General features: G+C 40.5%; 1 protein-coding gene across 1 annotated transcript in view; it reads left to right on the forward strand.

Moving 5' to 3' along the window:
- The window catches only part of THSD4 (thrombospondin type 1 domain containing 4), a 639,363-nt gene that overhangs the window by 79,463 nt on the left and 546,929 nt on the right, over positions 1 to 12,971 (forward strand). The window lies entirely within an intron of this gene.

Raw genomic sequence — 12,971 nt, forward strand, 5'->3', positions numbered from 1 at the left:
GCAGCAATATATTATAGCATCCATTCAGAGCTTCAAATAGTCATTATACCCCCATGGAATATGAATGATTCCCTTTGGATAGAGGAAGAAGCTGAGGCACAGAAAGTTTATGCAAGTTTGCTATACAGCATAATAAAAGATAAGTCAGGGCTGGGCAATTATTTTGGCTGGAGGGCTACTTAATGAGTTTTGGGGATCTGTCAAGAGCCATATCCGTTTCTCTCCTCTGCCTGTCTGTCTGTCTGTGTTTCTGTTTCCCCATCCTCCCAGAACCCACTGGAATGGATACAACAGAATGACAAACATGCAGGGAGAGCAGAATACCTAAACAGAGATCGGCTAGAAAGGAAGAAGAGTTTTGTTATTGAGAAACTGGGGTGGGCATTTGGGGCCAATTCTCACCTGTGTCATACACCTTTTCTGTTATTTGTAGTTTGCCGCAGTGCGTGGGTGGCATTGTCACCTGTGGATGCTGCCGGTAGGTTCAGGGGCCAGGATGCAGTACTTGCAAGCAGCATCCTCAGCTGATGCCACCACCCTCCTGGCACAGTGGAAACTCGTGCCCAGAGCCCTGATCTGGAACCTGCCAGCGGCATCATCTGTGGACCCAGGCAGGAGCTGCTGCCGTGGCGAGTAAGCGGCAGCATCAGCTGTGGACATTATTGGTAGTTCTGTGTCAGGGCTTCGGAACTGACTGGTATTATCCACAGGTGATGCTACCACCTGCCTGCTGGTTTGGAAGCCCTGACCAGGTCCACAGATGATGCCTGATGCTGCTGGATGGAAGCAGTGCCACCCACCAGCCTCACCCACCAGCCACCGAGGGCTAGATCCAGTTAGTTGGCAGCTGTTCACCTGCAAGCCAGATCGAATCTGTTGGCGGGCTAAATCTGGCTTACGGGCCATATTTCACCCACCTGTGAGATAAGTAGACAGCCAAGGCAGGATAGAATTTCTCCTGATTCCCAGACCTAAGCTTGTACTGTGAGAAGCAGCTGCTTTTTCTGATATATCGACATACCATAATATTGTAAACTAGCTTCTGCTGGGCAGAATGCCATGTTAACATGAGAATACAGCTTCTAACACTGAATTAGCTTATTTATAGCTAACTCCACTGTCTATATATGTGACACTGCATTGTATAGGCATAATCTTTCTGACAGACTCTCGTTGCTGTCATATCTTGGCAAATTTATTACGAGTTAGGGTTTATGATATGAGGATTAAAAATCTATTTCATTAGAATGTAATGGGTGATCTGGAAGAGGAATTTGCGTGGTGGAGGTGAGACACAGGCTGTCCCACCGATGAAAGAAGGAAGGGAGAATTTAGGAGAGATCATTGGGAGGAGTGATTGTTTTTTAAATTATCTTTGGTACTGCCACAGTATGTCAGGGGCTTGCCAAAGTCAAAAGCAAGTGCCTTTCTTCTTTGAAGAGTTTACTAGATTAAGGGGAAACTAGAGCAGAAATTAGGTGGAGTGAAAATGTCTTCACCAAAGCCTTAGAAACAAACATTAAAAAAGCATGAAGTAAATCATGCAGTGAAGCAACAGGTTGGATGATACAGACAGCCCAAAAGAAAGTTGAGTGTAGCAGCAGCATTTCAAATAAAGTAGAAGGTGAGAGGGAGAGTTAAGAGTAATGCAGGAAGAGATGGTTGATAACCAGGCCCAGGGCTGGAACGGCCCTCACAAGGGATAATGAAGAAAGGATCTTATTAAATGATGGCATCTGGAATAGAAAGGAGAGAGTTGTGAACTTGAGAGACTGAAGATATCAGAGGGATGGAAAAGAAAGAAGGGGAAGCAAACTAGATATAAGTTCTCGTGGGTTTGGGACGGTGGTAAGGCAATTGGTGTAAAAAGACCAATGTTAAAGTAAGTGCTGAAGCTTCATTTAAACTTGAAGAAAAATGGGATATAATGTGCATGGGGGCATTCTTCAGATGATAATGTTTCCATTAGATAGGTAAAAGCTGCAGTTGCTGTTCAGGGACTTGTTTCTCCCAGGACTGTGGTAATTAATAGTTTTAATTAATAATTAAGTAGAAACAGTTATTGGAGTAAAGGCAGGAACCAAAAGAAAACAAGGCTGGCCCATAGGTTTCTACTTGTTTACTTTTTGTTCCTGTCTAAGTACTTTTACTTTGGTCATTAATTTAATTTATCAGCCACAATATGCTCCAGGGTCTCCTCCAGCATCCAGGGAACACTAACTATTTTCTGTTTTTGATAAATCCCAGGAGGTAGGTGTAACATGGGAAAAGATTCTGTTAACTGGTACCCAGGTGTTTGGCCACTCCCTCTACAGTTTTTCCTAAGGGCAATTAATTAATGACAAATTAACTCAATCTGCTGTAGTCCTTAAGTCATTTCCTCGTGGTTGTACATTTATTGTTTTTTCATTTATCGCTGAACTCATTTTACATGACTGACAGCTTGGTTCTTAAAAAGTTAAGTTTGCAGATTTTAGTTAGTGAGAACCTGGAAAAGGCTTATATTTGTGCAAGTGTTTTTGCAGGGCATTAAACCTATTTTCTCATTGTGCAAGTGGCTCTCTGTCTTCAGCACCTGCATGTGCACTTTGCACATCCACCCTCAGACTCTGCAGCTTTGTCACCTCTTTAAGCAGAAAATGTATAATAAACATCGGTCCCTCTTGCATCCAGGCATACCACATATGCAGCCCTAGCTAAAATAAGGGTTGTTGTTTGTAGTCATGTTGACTAAGGACATAGGCAGGCAAGGTTCTTTGCGTAAAAGTGATATCTTTTATTAGATCAACTAAATAGTTGAAAAAATCGTTCTTTGCAAGCTTTCAGTCTCAAAAACCCTTCTTCAGATTTTAGAGAGAGTCTGCTGTTGATTTGGGTGCTCTCTTGGGTAGATGAGAAGCCAGTATGCAAAAATGCAGGTCTGTGAAAATGCAAGTGCTTGGTAGACAATAAGTGGGTATGGAGAGGTGGAGAAGGGGGATGTTGACCTGGTAAAAAAATGCAGTTAGTAAACTGTAGAGATGTTACCTGGGGTTCTCAGATGGCAGGTAGGTTGTAGTGTGCTATAAATCCAGTGTCTCTATTTAGTTCATGATTTTTTGTATCTAGTAGATCCATGAAGTGAAATTAATAGGCGTATCTGCAAAAGTTGTTTTGTAAATTCCCTTTGAGGATTAGGACTGAGAGACTGCAGAGAGAGTGGCTATCTTGGGCGCACAGAACAGCCCCACCAGGCCTACCCAGTGTGCAGCTCCACCTGGCCGGGCAGACCCCAGCTGAGATCCCCAGGGAGGGAGCAGGGAATAAAGAGGGCCATACTGGGCTTGTGTCTGGCCATGCCCCCACCCACCCCTGGAGCAGACAGCACAGCACAGCACAGCCCAGTCCAAGGCTGGTAAGCATGCTGGGATGCTGGGGGACTGGTTTAACTGAAACCAGAAGGGGTCTGGGACCAAAGTTACTTAAACCAGTTTGACCCAAATCAGTTAATTCTGATACTACATTCAACCAGGTTTATCTTAAACTAGTTTCAGTCATTTTGAAACTGGTTTATGTGCACTGAACTTCTGTTCTGTTACAGGTTTAAACCAGTATCTGACCACTTAAACTGGTTTATGTGTAACTTCTGTCCCTGGCTTCTATGTCAGTCATTGTGTTTTGTATCTCAGTTTCCTCCTCTTTCATTGGCAATGTGTAGGAGGTGCACGTGGGTGCATGTGCACCCCCTGAGATTGGCGGTGCACCCCCTACAAAGAGCACCACTGATGCTGCTGGTGGTGCGTGTGGGCGATTTGCTGCTTGCCACCCACCCAACACTGCCAACACCACTGTCACTGCCTGCAGGAGCTCCCCACTCGGCCTGCCCCTGCCGTCAACACCACCATGGCTGCCTGTTGGAGCTCCCCACTCGCCACTACCATGCCCTTGTCGCCAACACCACTGCTGCCACCTGCGGGCAGTCGCTGTGCCCCTCCAGCCTCCAGGGGCATGTGGTGTTCATGTCCTCTTTGAAATTCAAGTGATGACCACTAGGGTGAAAAAATTCTGATGGAACAGGGGGTTTTTTCATTAGAAAACGCTGATTGAGTGGAACTAAAGTGTTCTGTGGGAATATATTGAATCCATTTAAAGTCAGTGCGGTTCCCTGGTGGTTAGTGGGTGGGCAGGCTTCCTGGGCTTCTGGGCTTCCTGCTTGCTTGGCAGCTTATGGCCCTCTGCCCAGTTTTCCATTATGTGGAAATGGTTTCACTGATGACTATTAATACTGATTATGGGGGAAAAAATGATGTTTCCAAACTTTATGCAGAATGGACATTCTGATTTTTGCCCAGCTCTGTTCATGGTCAACAGACTGTTTTAGAAGAACACACTGATCAGTGTTCATGGAAAGCTTTCTTATTGTCTTGAGAGGGTGATCTGTAAATACCCATATTTGAAACTATTTTGCTGCTGAAGACTTGTAACAGGGCTACCAGTGCCAGTGGTATTGCCCATTGCCATTAGCAGTACATTATTTTTTTTTAGATTTGCATAGGCTTGTTATTGCATAATGGCAAAATGAGGCTCTGAAGATACCTTTTTTCCTGAAGGAACTTAAGTATGACTTTGTGTGTAGCATTTTCCTTTTAAACAGTGTGGGATTGTATGTTTGCCATTTTGTAGGTGCATAGGAAGTTTATTTAAATAAAAGCATATACAAGTTTATTTTACTTCATCTCTTCTGTGGTTTCTTTGACCATTTGACCCTTCAGGTAGGATTTTTTGAAAGTATGAACTAAAAACTCATTGCATGAGTAGCAGAAGAAAATTACAACATTACCACATGGCAACATCATTTAAATATCAGTTAAATAACACTGTGGAAAATGTTTTGGGATTTCAGCTCAGAAACCTTTGCTTACATGTTGTCTGTAATTTGAATGTGTTCCACAGTGAGTAGTGTGATCCATACTGTAAAAATTAGCCCAGAGGGGGAATGCAGATGAAGAAAGGCTCCAGACTGTCCTGTGCGCAAAAATGAAATAATAAAAGATACATCTGGTCATTTGACATATTTGTATTAGCCATAAACCCTCAATTTAGATATGCCATTGCACAGGTAGGAGGGTGGGGATCTTAGTAAAGGGTTGAAGACATTTAAAAGTGTATACTGGAAGTATAAATTATTTTATATTGTTGTAGCATCTAGGATCCTAGGTAAAGGATCAGTTGCTCCCAGTGTTAGGCACTGTACAAGCACAAAACAAAATCATGGTCATTGTAATCTCTTTTGTGTAATCTCATAATATGTGCATACCTATAGTCCTAAACAAGTCTATATTCCACGGAGATAAGTGACTAGAGGAACTAATAATTCTTTCACCTTGGCTCAGCACCACTTCTTAAGACATTTAATGTAAAATAATAGATTCTAAGACACGCACAATTCTATTGTACGTTATCCACAAACTCTTTAATTTAGACATGCCACCTAAAGATCATTAGAATAGTTAGGAGGATAGGGGTTAGATGTTCAAGGTACATATTGATAACTTAAGCATTAAAAAAATGATGCATATGCTATGAGTACCCCAAAGCCAAGCTCAGGAAAATCTGCATAATATTTAGACCTAAAAAAATCAGAGGTAATATAAAAAATTACTAACTAAAGCAATGAAACATCTTTATCTGTGCCCTATGTCATTCAGGCTAGGTACAGACATTCAAAAATCCTGAGACAGAATCGATTTAAGTTACACAGTTTTCTGTAAGCAGTATAGTTTAGATTAGTAGTGAACAGAACAGACATTCACCTTTGGTGGGGGCGGGTGGAGTGCAAATCTTAGACGGGGTACTGTCATTTTAAAATCAGTCTGTGTATGCTGAAATTCTGTTTGGTTATGGGTATAGACTGGTTTCTGATCACTTATACCGGTAAAACTGTAATGTCTGTACTTGGCCTCAATAACAACGTTATTCTGATCAAGGCATTTTATATCATATGCTTCCAGTTTAAAGTAAACTTCTTTTTATACCAACATGCTATTTTTTTTCGTGTTACCCCTTTTCATGATAAAGGTTGAGGAATGGTTCTCTCATGTTGTGCGTGTGTGGATGTGCATTACCTTTAGGGCATTAATACTCCTCACCACCTCTTGGGTGCTGCAGCTGCATAAGACCTGGCATTAACTCACAATTTTCCCCTTGAAACAGTTCTTTATATTTAGCCACTGGACATTAAAATTAAACCTCATACGGCTTGAAATAATCTCTTTAAAATTCAGTGAAATGTAGCAAGATCAGATTCCTCTCCTCTTAAAATCTTTCTCTCCTATTGAAAGTCCAGACACACTTCCTGGTATTCATTGTAAGTGCCTCCTTTTTTGTCTTTCTCATGGCAAGACATTCCTGTGTCTGTTGTTGGTGTTTATGCTATGTAGACAGTCACTATATTAACACATAAGTTTTAGCCTGTTCAGACATATTTAACTCATTTAGTCTTTCCTCAAATTGGTCCTTTCAGTCTTCATCTATGAATTTCCTTTATACTGTTACAGCTTTCTAAGATGTGTTGTGAAAGTTAGGCATTTAGTTCATATTCCATGTCTGAAAATATTTCACTGGCATCCATGCAATGTTGAAAGCACTTTGAGTTCAATGAATCCTATTTTTGGTGGAAGAGTTTCAGGTGCTTTGTCAAGTCCACATCCTGGCATTTCAGCCTGCCTGCTCTCCAACCCTTTCATAAGTCCAGGAGTTTTCAATTACAGATCATTAACTATAAATGGCTGTAATAGTCTTTTTAAGAGCTTTGTACTATCGGAGAATATTGTAGGGCTGAGGCAGTGTTTTCATCCAGGCCAGTGTAAGAAAAGGTAGTTGCTTTCTTGTAAAGTGGCATGAATATTGGTACTTTAGGTTTCTTGATAGCTTGAGTTTGCATGCAAATATACTTACTGCAATTAATTAGCAGGGGAAAGTAAGTACATCTTCCCACATCATGTCAACATATGCTGTTTTCTTTTGAGCATAGTTATTTTGCATGTAATACTGAATCTACAAAATCCTAAATAAAGATAGCTCATCTTATCCTTTATTCTATGACTTTAGAAAATGTATTTCTTCACTATGCCATGCAAAGATCATACACTGGTATATTGCTGTTTAAACATCTGTGAGCTCACCCTACAATAGAGCATTTTGGTATTTCAAACATCACTACATCTGCCAAGCTAGCATGAAAAACCCAATGTTGACCCTCTGATCTGTTGTGTTAATGCACTTGTTCACACTTCCATTCCAGTTTAACTTGTTCTGGCCAAGAATTCAGTCTATTGAAAGCAACCTGCATCACTCTGCATTGTTGCAGTGCTGAATGGACTAAAAAGTTTGAAAGGTTTTTTGGGGATTTTCTGAAAATTTTTTTTTCCTGAGTGTCTGCTCCAAGGGGTGATGAACTTGTGGTAGCAATGATTTAAGCAGCATTTTAACCTCTGGATTGTGTTGGCAAGTTACAAAGATAAAACAGTTCAATATTCAGGCAGACTCTGCAAGTTCATTGTTTTGTTTTGAGTTTTTGTGGCAGCTGAAATTTTACAGAGACGTTTTCAACCTCAGAGTAAAAATTTTCCTGAATAGATATTTTTATTAGGTTTTATATTGATGTGCTTACCATTTGTATAGTGTTTGGATACTAGAGCTGATGCCAAACCCTAGTGATGGCATTTGGGGAAAGTACATTTGATCTGAGTGTGAGGAAGGGCAGAATCTGTTTTTGTGAAAAGTGAAGACTCAGACCCTCATTTATGTCTAAAAATGTGTGATAGATGAATGACTAACCTTTTTATAAGTGGCTGACAGTCAAAAGCAAAATCCATATCAAATGGCTAAAAAACTTGTTTCCTGAGCTCTCGGCCAACTAAAAATGGTAGATTTGATTTAATAATTGGAAATGTCTGGGAAGTTACCTTAGGAAAAAAAAAAAGTAAATGGAATTCATATGTCACACAAGAGGAGGAGAGGGGAAAAAAGCTTGCAACATCTGATCATTTAATCAATTCCAAATAGCAGTCTTAGTACTAAAAATCAAATTGTGGTGGTGATTTAGATGGGTCATAATTCTGATGTTTGTCAAGTTGAACTGAATTTTTTTTTTCACAATAAAGTATGACTGCTGAATGATTTAGATGCCTAGCCTTGTTATTATTCAAATGTAACCTCTAGTGCCAAGTTTTAAAGAGGAAGCTAAGTGATGAAAATAAAATTGCTAGTTCATAACTTCAGCTACCTAAACCCAGGCTGTTACCTTCCTGAAATATTTGTCAATGCATGTTTTAATACTACCCTGTAAATTGGAATATGTGTGATCTATATGCATACACAAAAGTTGTAGGAGGTATTTAAGGCATTTCAATGTATCTTCAGTTCCCTCTATTAGTTCATGTGCTGTGCTTTGTCTGACTTTTTGGTGTATAAATATTTAACAAAGCCATAAGTTGAACAAGAAATTCACTTTTTATTTAAATGTTAATTTAATTGCATCCAGGTTTTGGACGCAGTCGAAGCTTCAGTTTTTGGAGATCCCTTGAATTAATTTACAAATATCATTAAAAGTAGTGGTGATGCCACTGGTTTTATGTTTAAAATTATACTTTAGAAAAGTTGGATGGACTTGAAGACACTCTGAAGGGTAGGACTAGGATCAAGAATGACCTGGATAAGCTCTAGAAATGGTTTGAAATCAATCAGATAGAAGTCTACCAGGAGAAGTGCAAAGTTCTGCACTTGAGATGGAATAATTAGATGTACAAACACACACTGGAGAATGGTAGGCTAGGCAGCAGTACTACAGAGAAAGACCTGGGAGTACAATACACCATAGGCTGAATATAAGCAAACAGTGTGCTCAAGTTGCAAAAAAAGCCAATAATATACTGGATTGTATTAACAGGAGTGTCTCTTACAAAATCAAGTGAAGTAGTCCTTCTGCTGTTCTGGGGAGACCTTGCCTGTAGTATTGGGCGCTGACAGATATGCAGCCTCCTGCTCTAACTCATGGCACTACAGAAAGTGCCATGAGTTACAGCAATTCCTCTGACTTAACAGATGTTTGTTGTTTGGTCAGTTGGAGGGGGTAGGGAGGAGAGGAAATCGAGCTCCACTTTGGAGCTGATCCAGTAAAGAGGCTGCCTGCCAGCTCCAGTGCTGTTTGCAGGATGGGAGGGTATAGAGTTCCAGGCTGGGGTTTGCCCAGTCTGAGCTGGAGGAGGAGGAAACGGGGGGAGGGGGGGAAATATGAGGTGGCAGGGGCTTCAATCCACCCGCTTCCCTTCCAGCTCAAGCTGTATCAGCTCAGTCCTGATTACCCACAGAGCTGACTGAAGTTAATGAAGGTGCTTTGCTTTGGAGCATCTTCATCTGAACACTCATTAGATGAGGGCTAATTTGTTGTGTGATCGAGCACTTTTAAAGTGCTGTGCAGCTATGCACTTCTGTCATGTCACAGCTGTAGACCACTTTCAGGGGACTGATTGCATGACGAATATCACTTCTATTAATGCCCATTGTATCTAGTCTGAACCACTTTAAGAAAGATATAGACAGGTTGGAAAGAGTCCAGCAGAGAGCAACAAAAGTTATTAGATGCTGGGAAGCAAGATTTATGGGGCAAGGCTGAAAGAACTAGAGTTCTTTAGTCTGGAGAAGAGAAAACTGAGGTGGGAATTTGATAACAGTCATCAAATACCTGAAGAGTGATTATAAAGGGAATAGAGATAGCTTTTTCTTTGTGGCTATAGGGGGCAAGTCTAGGAGGAATGGCTTCCAGCTGCACCAAATGAAATTTAGGTTGGAGATTAGGAGGAATTTTTGTATTATGAGGGTGGCCAAGCATTGGAACATGATACTTAGAGAAACTATGGGGACTCTCCATTCCTGGAAATTTTCAAGAGCAGGTTAGACAGACACTTGGCTGGGATCGTTTAGTCAGGGATGCTCCTTACTTGAGCAGGGGGCTGAACTAAATGATCCTGTGAGGGTCCTTCCAGCCTTCCTTTCCTATGATTCCTATACTTTAATGATCTTTTGGTAAATATTCCCCATTGTTCAAATGAATAAGATATCTACCCTATCACTGGAATAGATAGACTGTGTGATCTGTCTGCTGCAGTTTTGGTTTTGGAATGAGCATACCCTAATATCAACAAGTATATTCATGGGAAGAATCTATGTTTTCCCTGAAATTTTAAAGAGAATTAGCTTAATGCCATAGCAAGGATGACTTTATTTTTCTGAGGATGGTAGACCCGATCAGAAGCAATTAAAATAGGGCTGGTCCTATGTTTTGGAAGGACTTTTGAATTAAGAAATGCAATATGCCATTCAACTTCTCATTTGGGATTGAATTTCTTCAGTGTCTGCATAGTCACAACTTTACTATTGCCACTGTCAACTGGCTGCCAAGCTGATTCTTGGGAGCACATGCCTAAGGGCACCATTAGATAACTGGATGTTTTCTGAGATGCAACCAAGAATAATTTTGTTGGAGTGTGTCCTATAAACCCTGCTCACTAAAGACATTTAAACCTTGATCACCAAAGTCAGAAAATAAAAGGCAGGCATGAGACATTCTGTTATGAGCAAAGTAGTTAAACAGGTTTCTTATGACCACATACAGACATTACACTTTTACCAGTATAAGCGATTGGAAACCAGTCTGTACCTGTAACAGGACAGAAGTTAAGCGCACAAAACCGGCCTGTACCCATAATAGAATATTTGTTCAGCACACATAGACTAGTTTAAAAATGGTGGAACCTGGTTTAAGATTTGCCCCCTACCACTCACCAAAGGCAAATGTGTGCTCTGTTTGCTGCTGATTTAAGCCACACTGTTTACAGGAAACTGTGTAACATAGACCAACTCTGCCTCGGTGTTTTTGAATGTCTATACCTAGGCTGCATGTGGAATACTAGGGCCAAGTCCATACATCAGTGATTCTCAACCAAGTTGACACCCTGAGGTGCATTGAGAACATTTCAAGGGTGGTGCATGTTGTCACATAATGTTAGCACTGTTAGGTGTGTGAACCTGATTTAGAAGATAAACTCAAAGGCGCGTCCAGGCGAGCATGTACTTATGGTATGTGGTGTTGAAGACCCATCAAAAAAACCTGCTCCTAAAAAACATGGGGTGACACATGTGACAGCAGTGTGTGCTGCCTGAAACTTGAGCCTGGCTAGCTGGAGCCACAATCTGGCTGCCGACCAGGTTTCCTGCTTCTGGATTGCCATGGCTGCAGCCCCCAGGACCCTAGGTAAGGCTGCTGGAAACAGCCCAGGTGCTGGACCAAGTCTTCCCTACCCACCTAGGACATTCCCCCAGGTGTTTCCTGGGGACAAGCATCAGTGGAACATATTGTACTGTTCCTGCTTGTCCCTGGGGAAACGCATGTTCCCACTCATGGGGATGTACCCAAAGATTTCAATTAAGAATCAACAGTGTTAAAAACATGCTGGCCTGTTGTGATCTTTTTAAATTTTATGCAACAGAAAACTTGCTGTATTATTTTTCTGTGGTTGAAAAAAGAGTGAAAGCTAAGAGCTAGCATTTTCTGTGGGATGCCTTGAGTCTGTTGAGATGCCTGAAATCTATAAAAGTTGAGAAATGTTGCCATACATAATATAGCACAACACAACAATAATTAAAACAAACTGTGATTTTAAAAAAATCAGTCTGCAATGCTGTCTTTTCATTGCCAGGTAGTATTGTGTTCTTGTACAGTAGTAATGCCTTTGAAAGAAAGCTGCACTGCATTTAGAAAGCCTTCAAGCGTAATGAACTTTCTGTGGCTTTTTCCCCCTACCAGCATGTACAATGATGCTCTTTATCCTCAAATACTTATCTTAGAGTTATGGGAAAGCTAATCCCAGATTTTTTATATTTCTTTTATTATTTGTAGGGAAAGTGAAGGGAGGGAGCACATAAGAGGAACAGTAGTCCTGTCACTAGTGTGTTTGTAAGGCAGTGATAAATTTGAAGTGGGAAGAAGCCAGGGAAATATCCTTCATGTCCTCCTGCCAACTGTCTGTGTCCCTGGCTTCAAACTTTCAATAACTTCCCAGCCAAGGAATTTATTTTTCCCCTCTTCTCTTTCACTGTGGTTTGCATTATTTTTATTTGCTGAAGATAGCAAGACAGACCTTTTTCCATGGTGGCTTTTTGATGAGGACATTTTTGTGCTACTTTATAAAACCTAAATTGCACACCGAAACTATATCAAAGCAACCATTATTAAGGTTGCAAATACAAGTACTCAAAGGTTAAAGCATGTCAAAGTTATGATTGCCTGAGCAATCTTGATTCAGTTTCCTTGTACATATGTATTCTGATACTGCCTTTAATTACATGTTGTGGCTTCATGACTTATTTATTAGACACTATTCAAACCCTGTTCTGATTATAGAACTACTAACTTTCTCTCATTTTTTCCTCTGCCTGGCTATATGAGCATCTGTGGTAAGAGGATGGCATTGTCACTATTTCACAATGGGGAATGCAGGTAGAGAGAGGGGGAGATCTACTTTTAAGCCTAATTGTAAGATACCTGGAAACCAATTTTTCCAAAGCACTAGTACAATTATATCATAACTCTCATTGACTTCAGTTGCAATTGTTAATTTTGCAGCACATCCTCAAATTAGATCCAAAGGTCTGCAGTCAAGCATCCAAAAATGGGATGTACACAATTGTTGACCATTAATTTAAAGTTTAAGTGTTAAGTTTAAAAATGGCATCACATAGGAACTATGTGGCAAATGCAAGCATAGAATCTCATTCTCCGCTGATGTGTGTTCTTCAGTATAAGGTGGCCAAATTAAGATTGCACAGGTAATCTTAATTTTAGCAATTTCTGAAACTTTGGAGTGCTTAACTTTGCAGCTTTAATAATGTTCTCAAAATGGTGGGGGGTTTTAACATAATTTCCTTTGTTT

This window comes from Crocodylus porosus, unplaced genomic scaffold (assembly GCF_001723895.1).
Source record: "Crocodylus porosus isolate Cpor-Errol unplaced genomic scaffold, CroPor_comp1, whole genome shotgun sequence".
Taxonomy (NCBI): Eukaryota; Metazoa; Chordata; order Crocodylia; family Crocodylidae; genus Crocodylus; species Crocodylus porosus.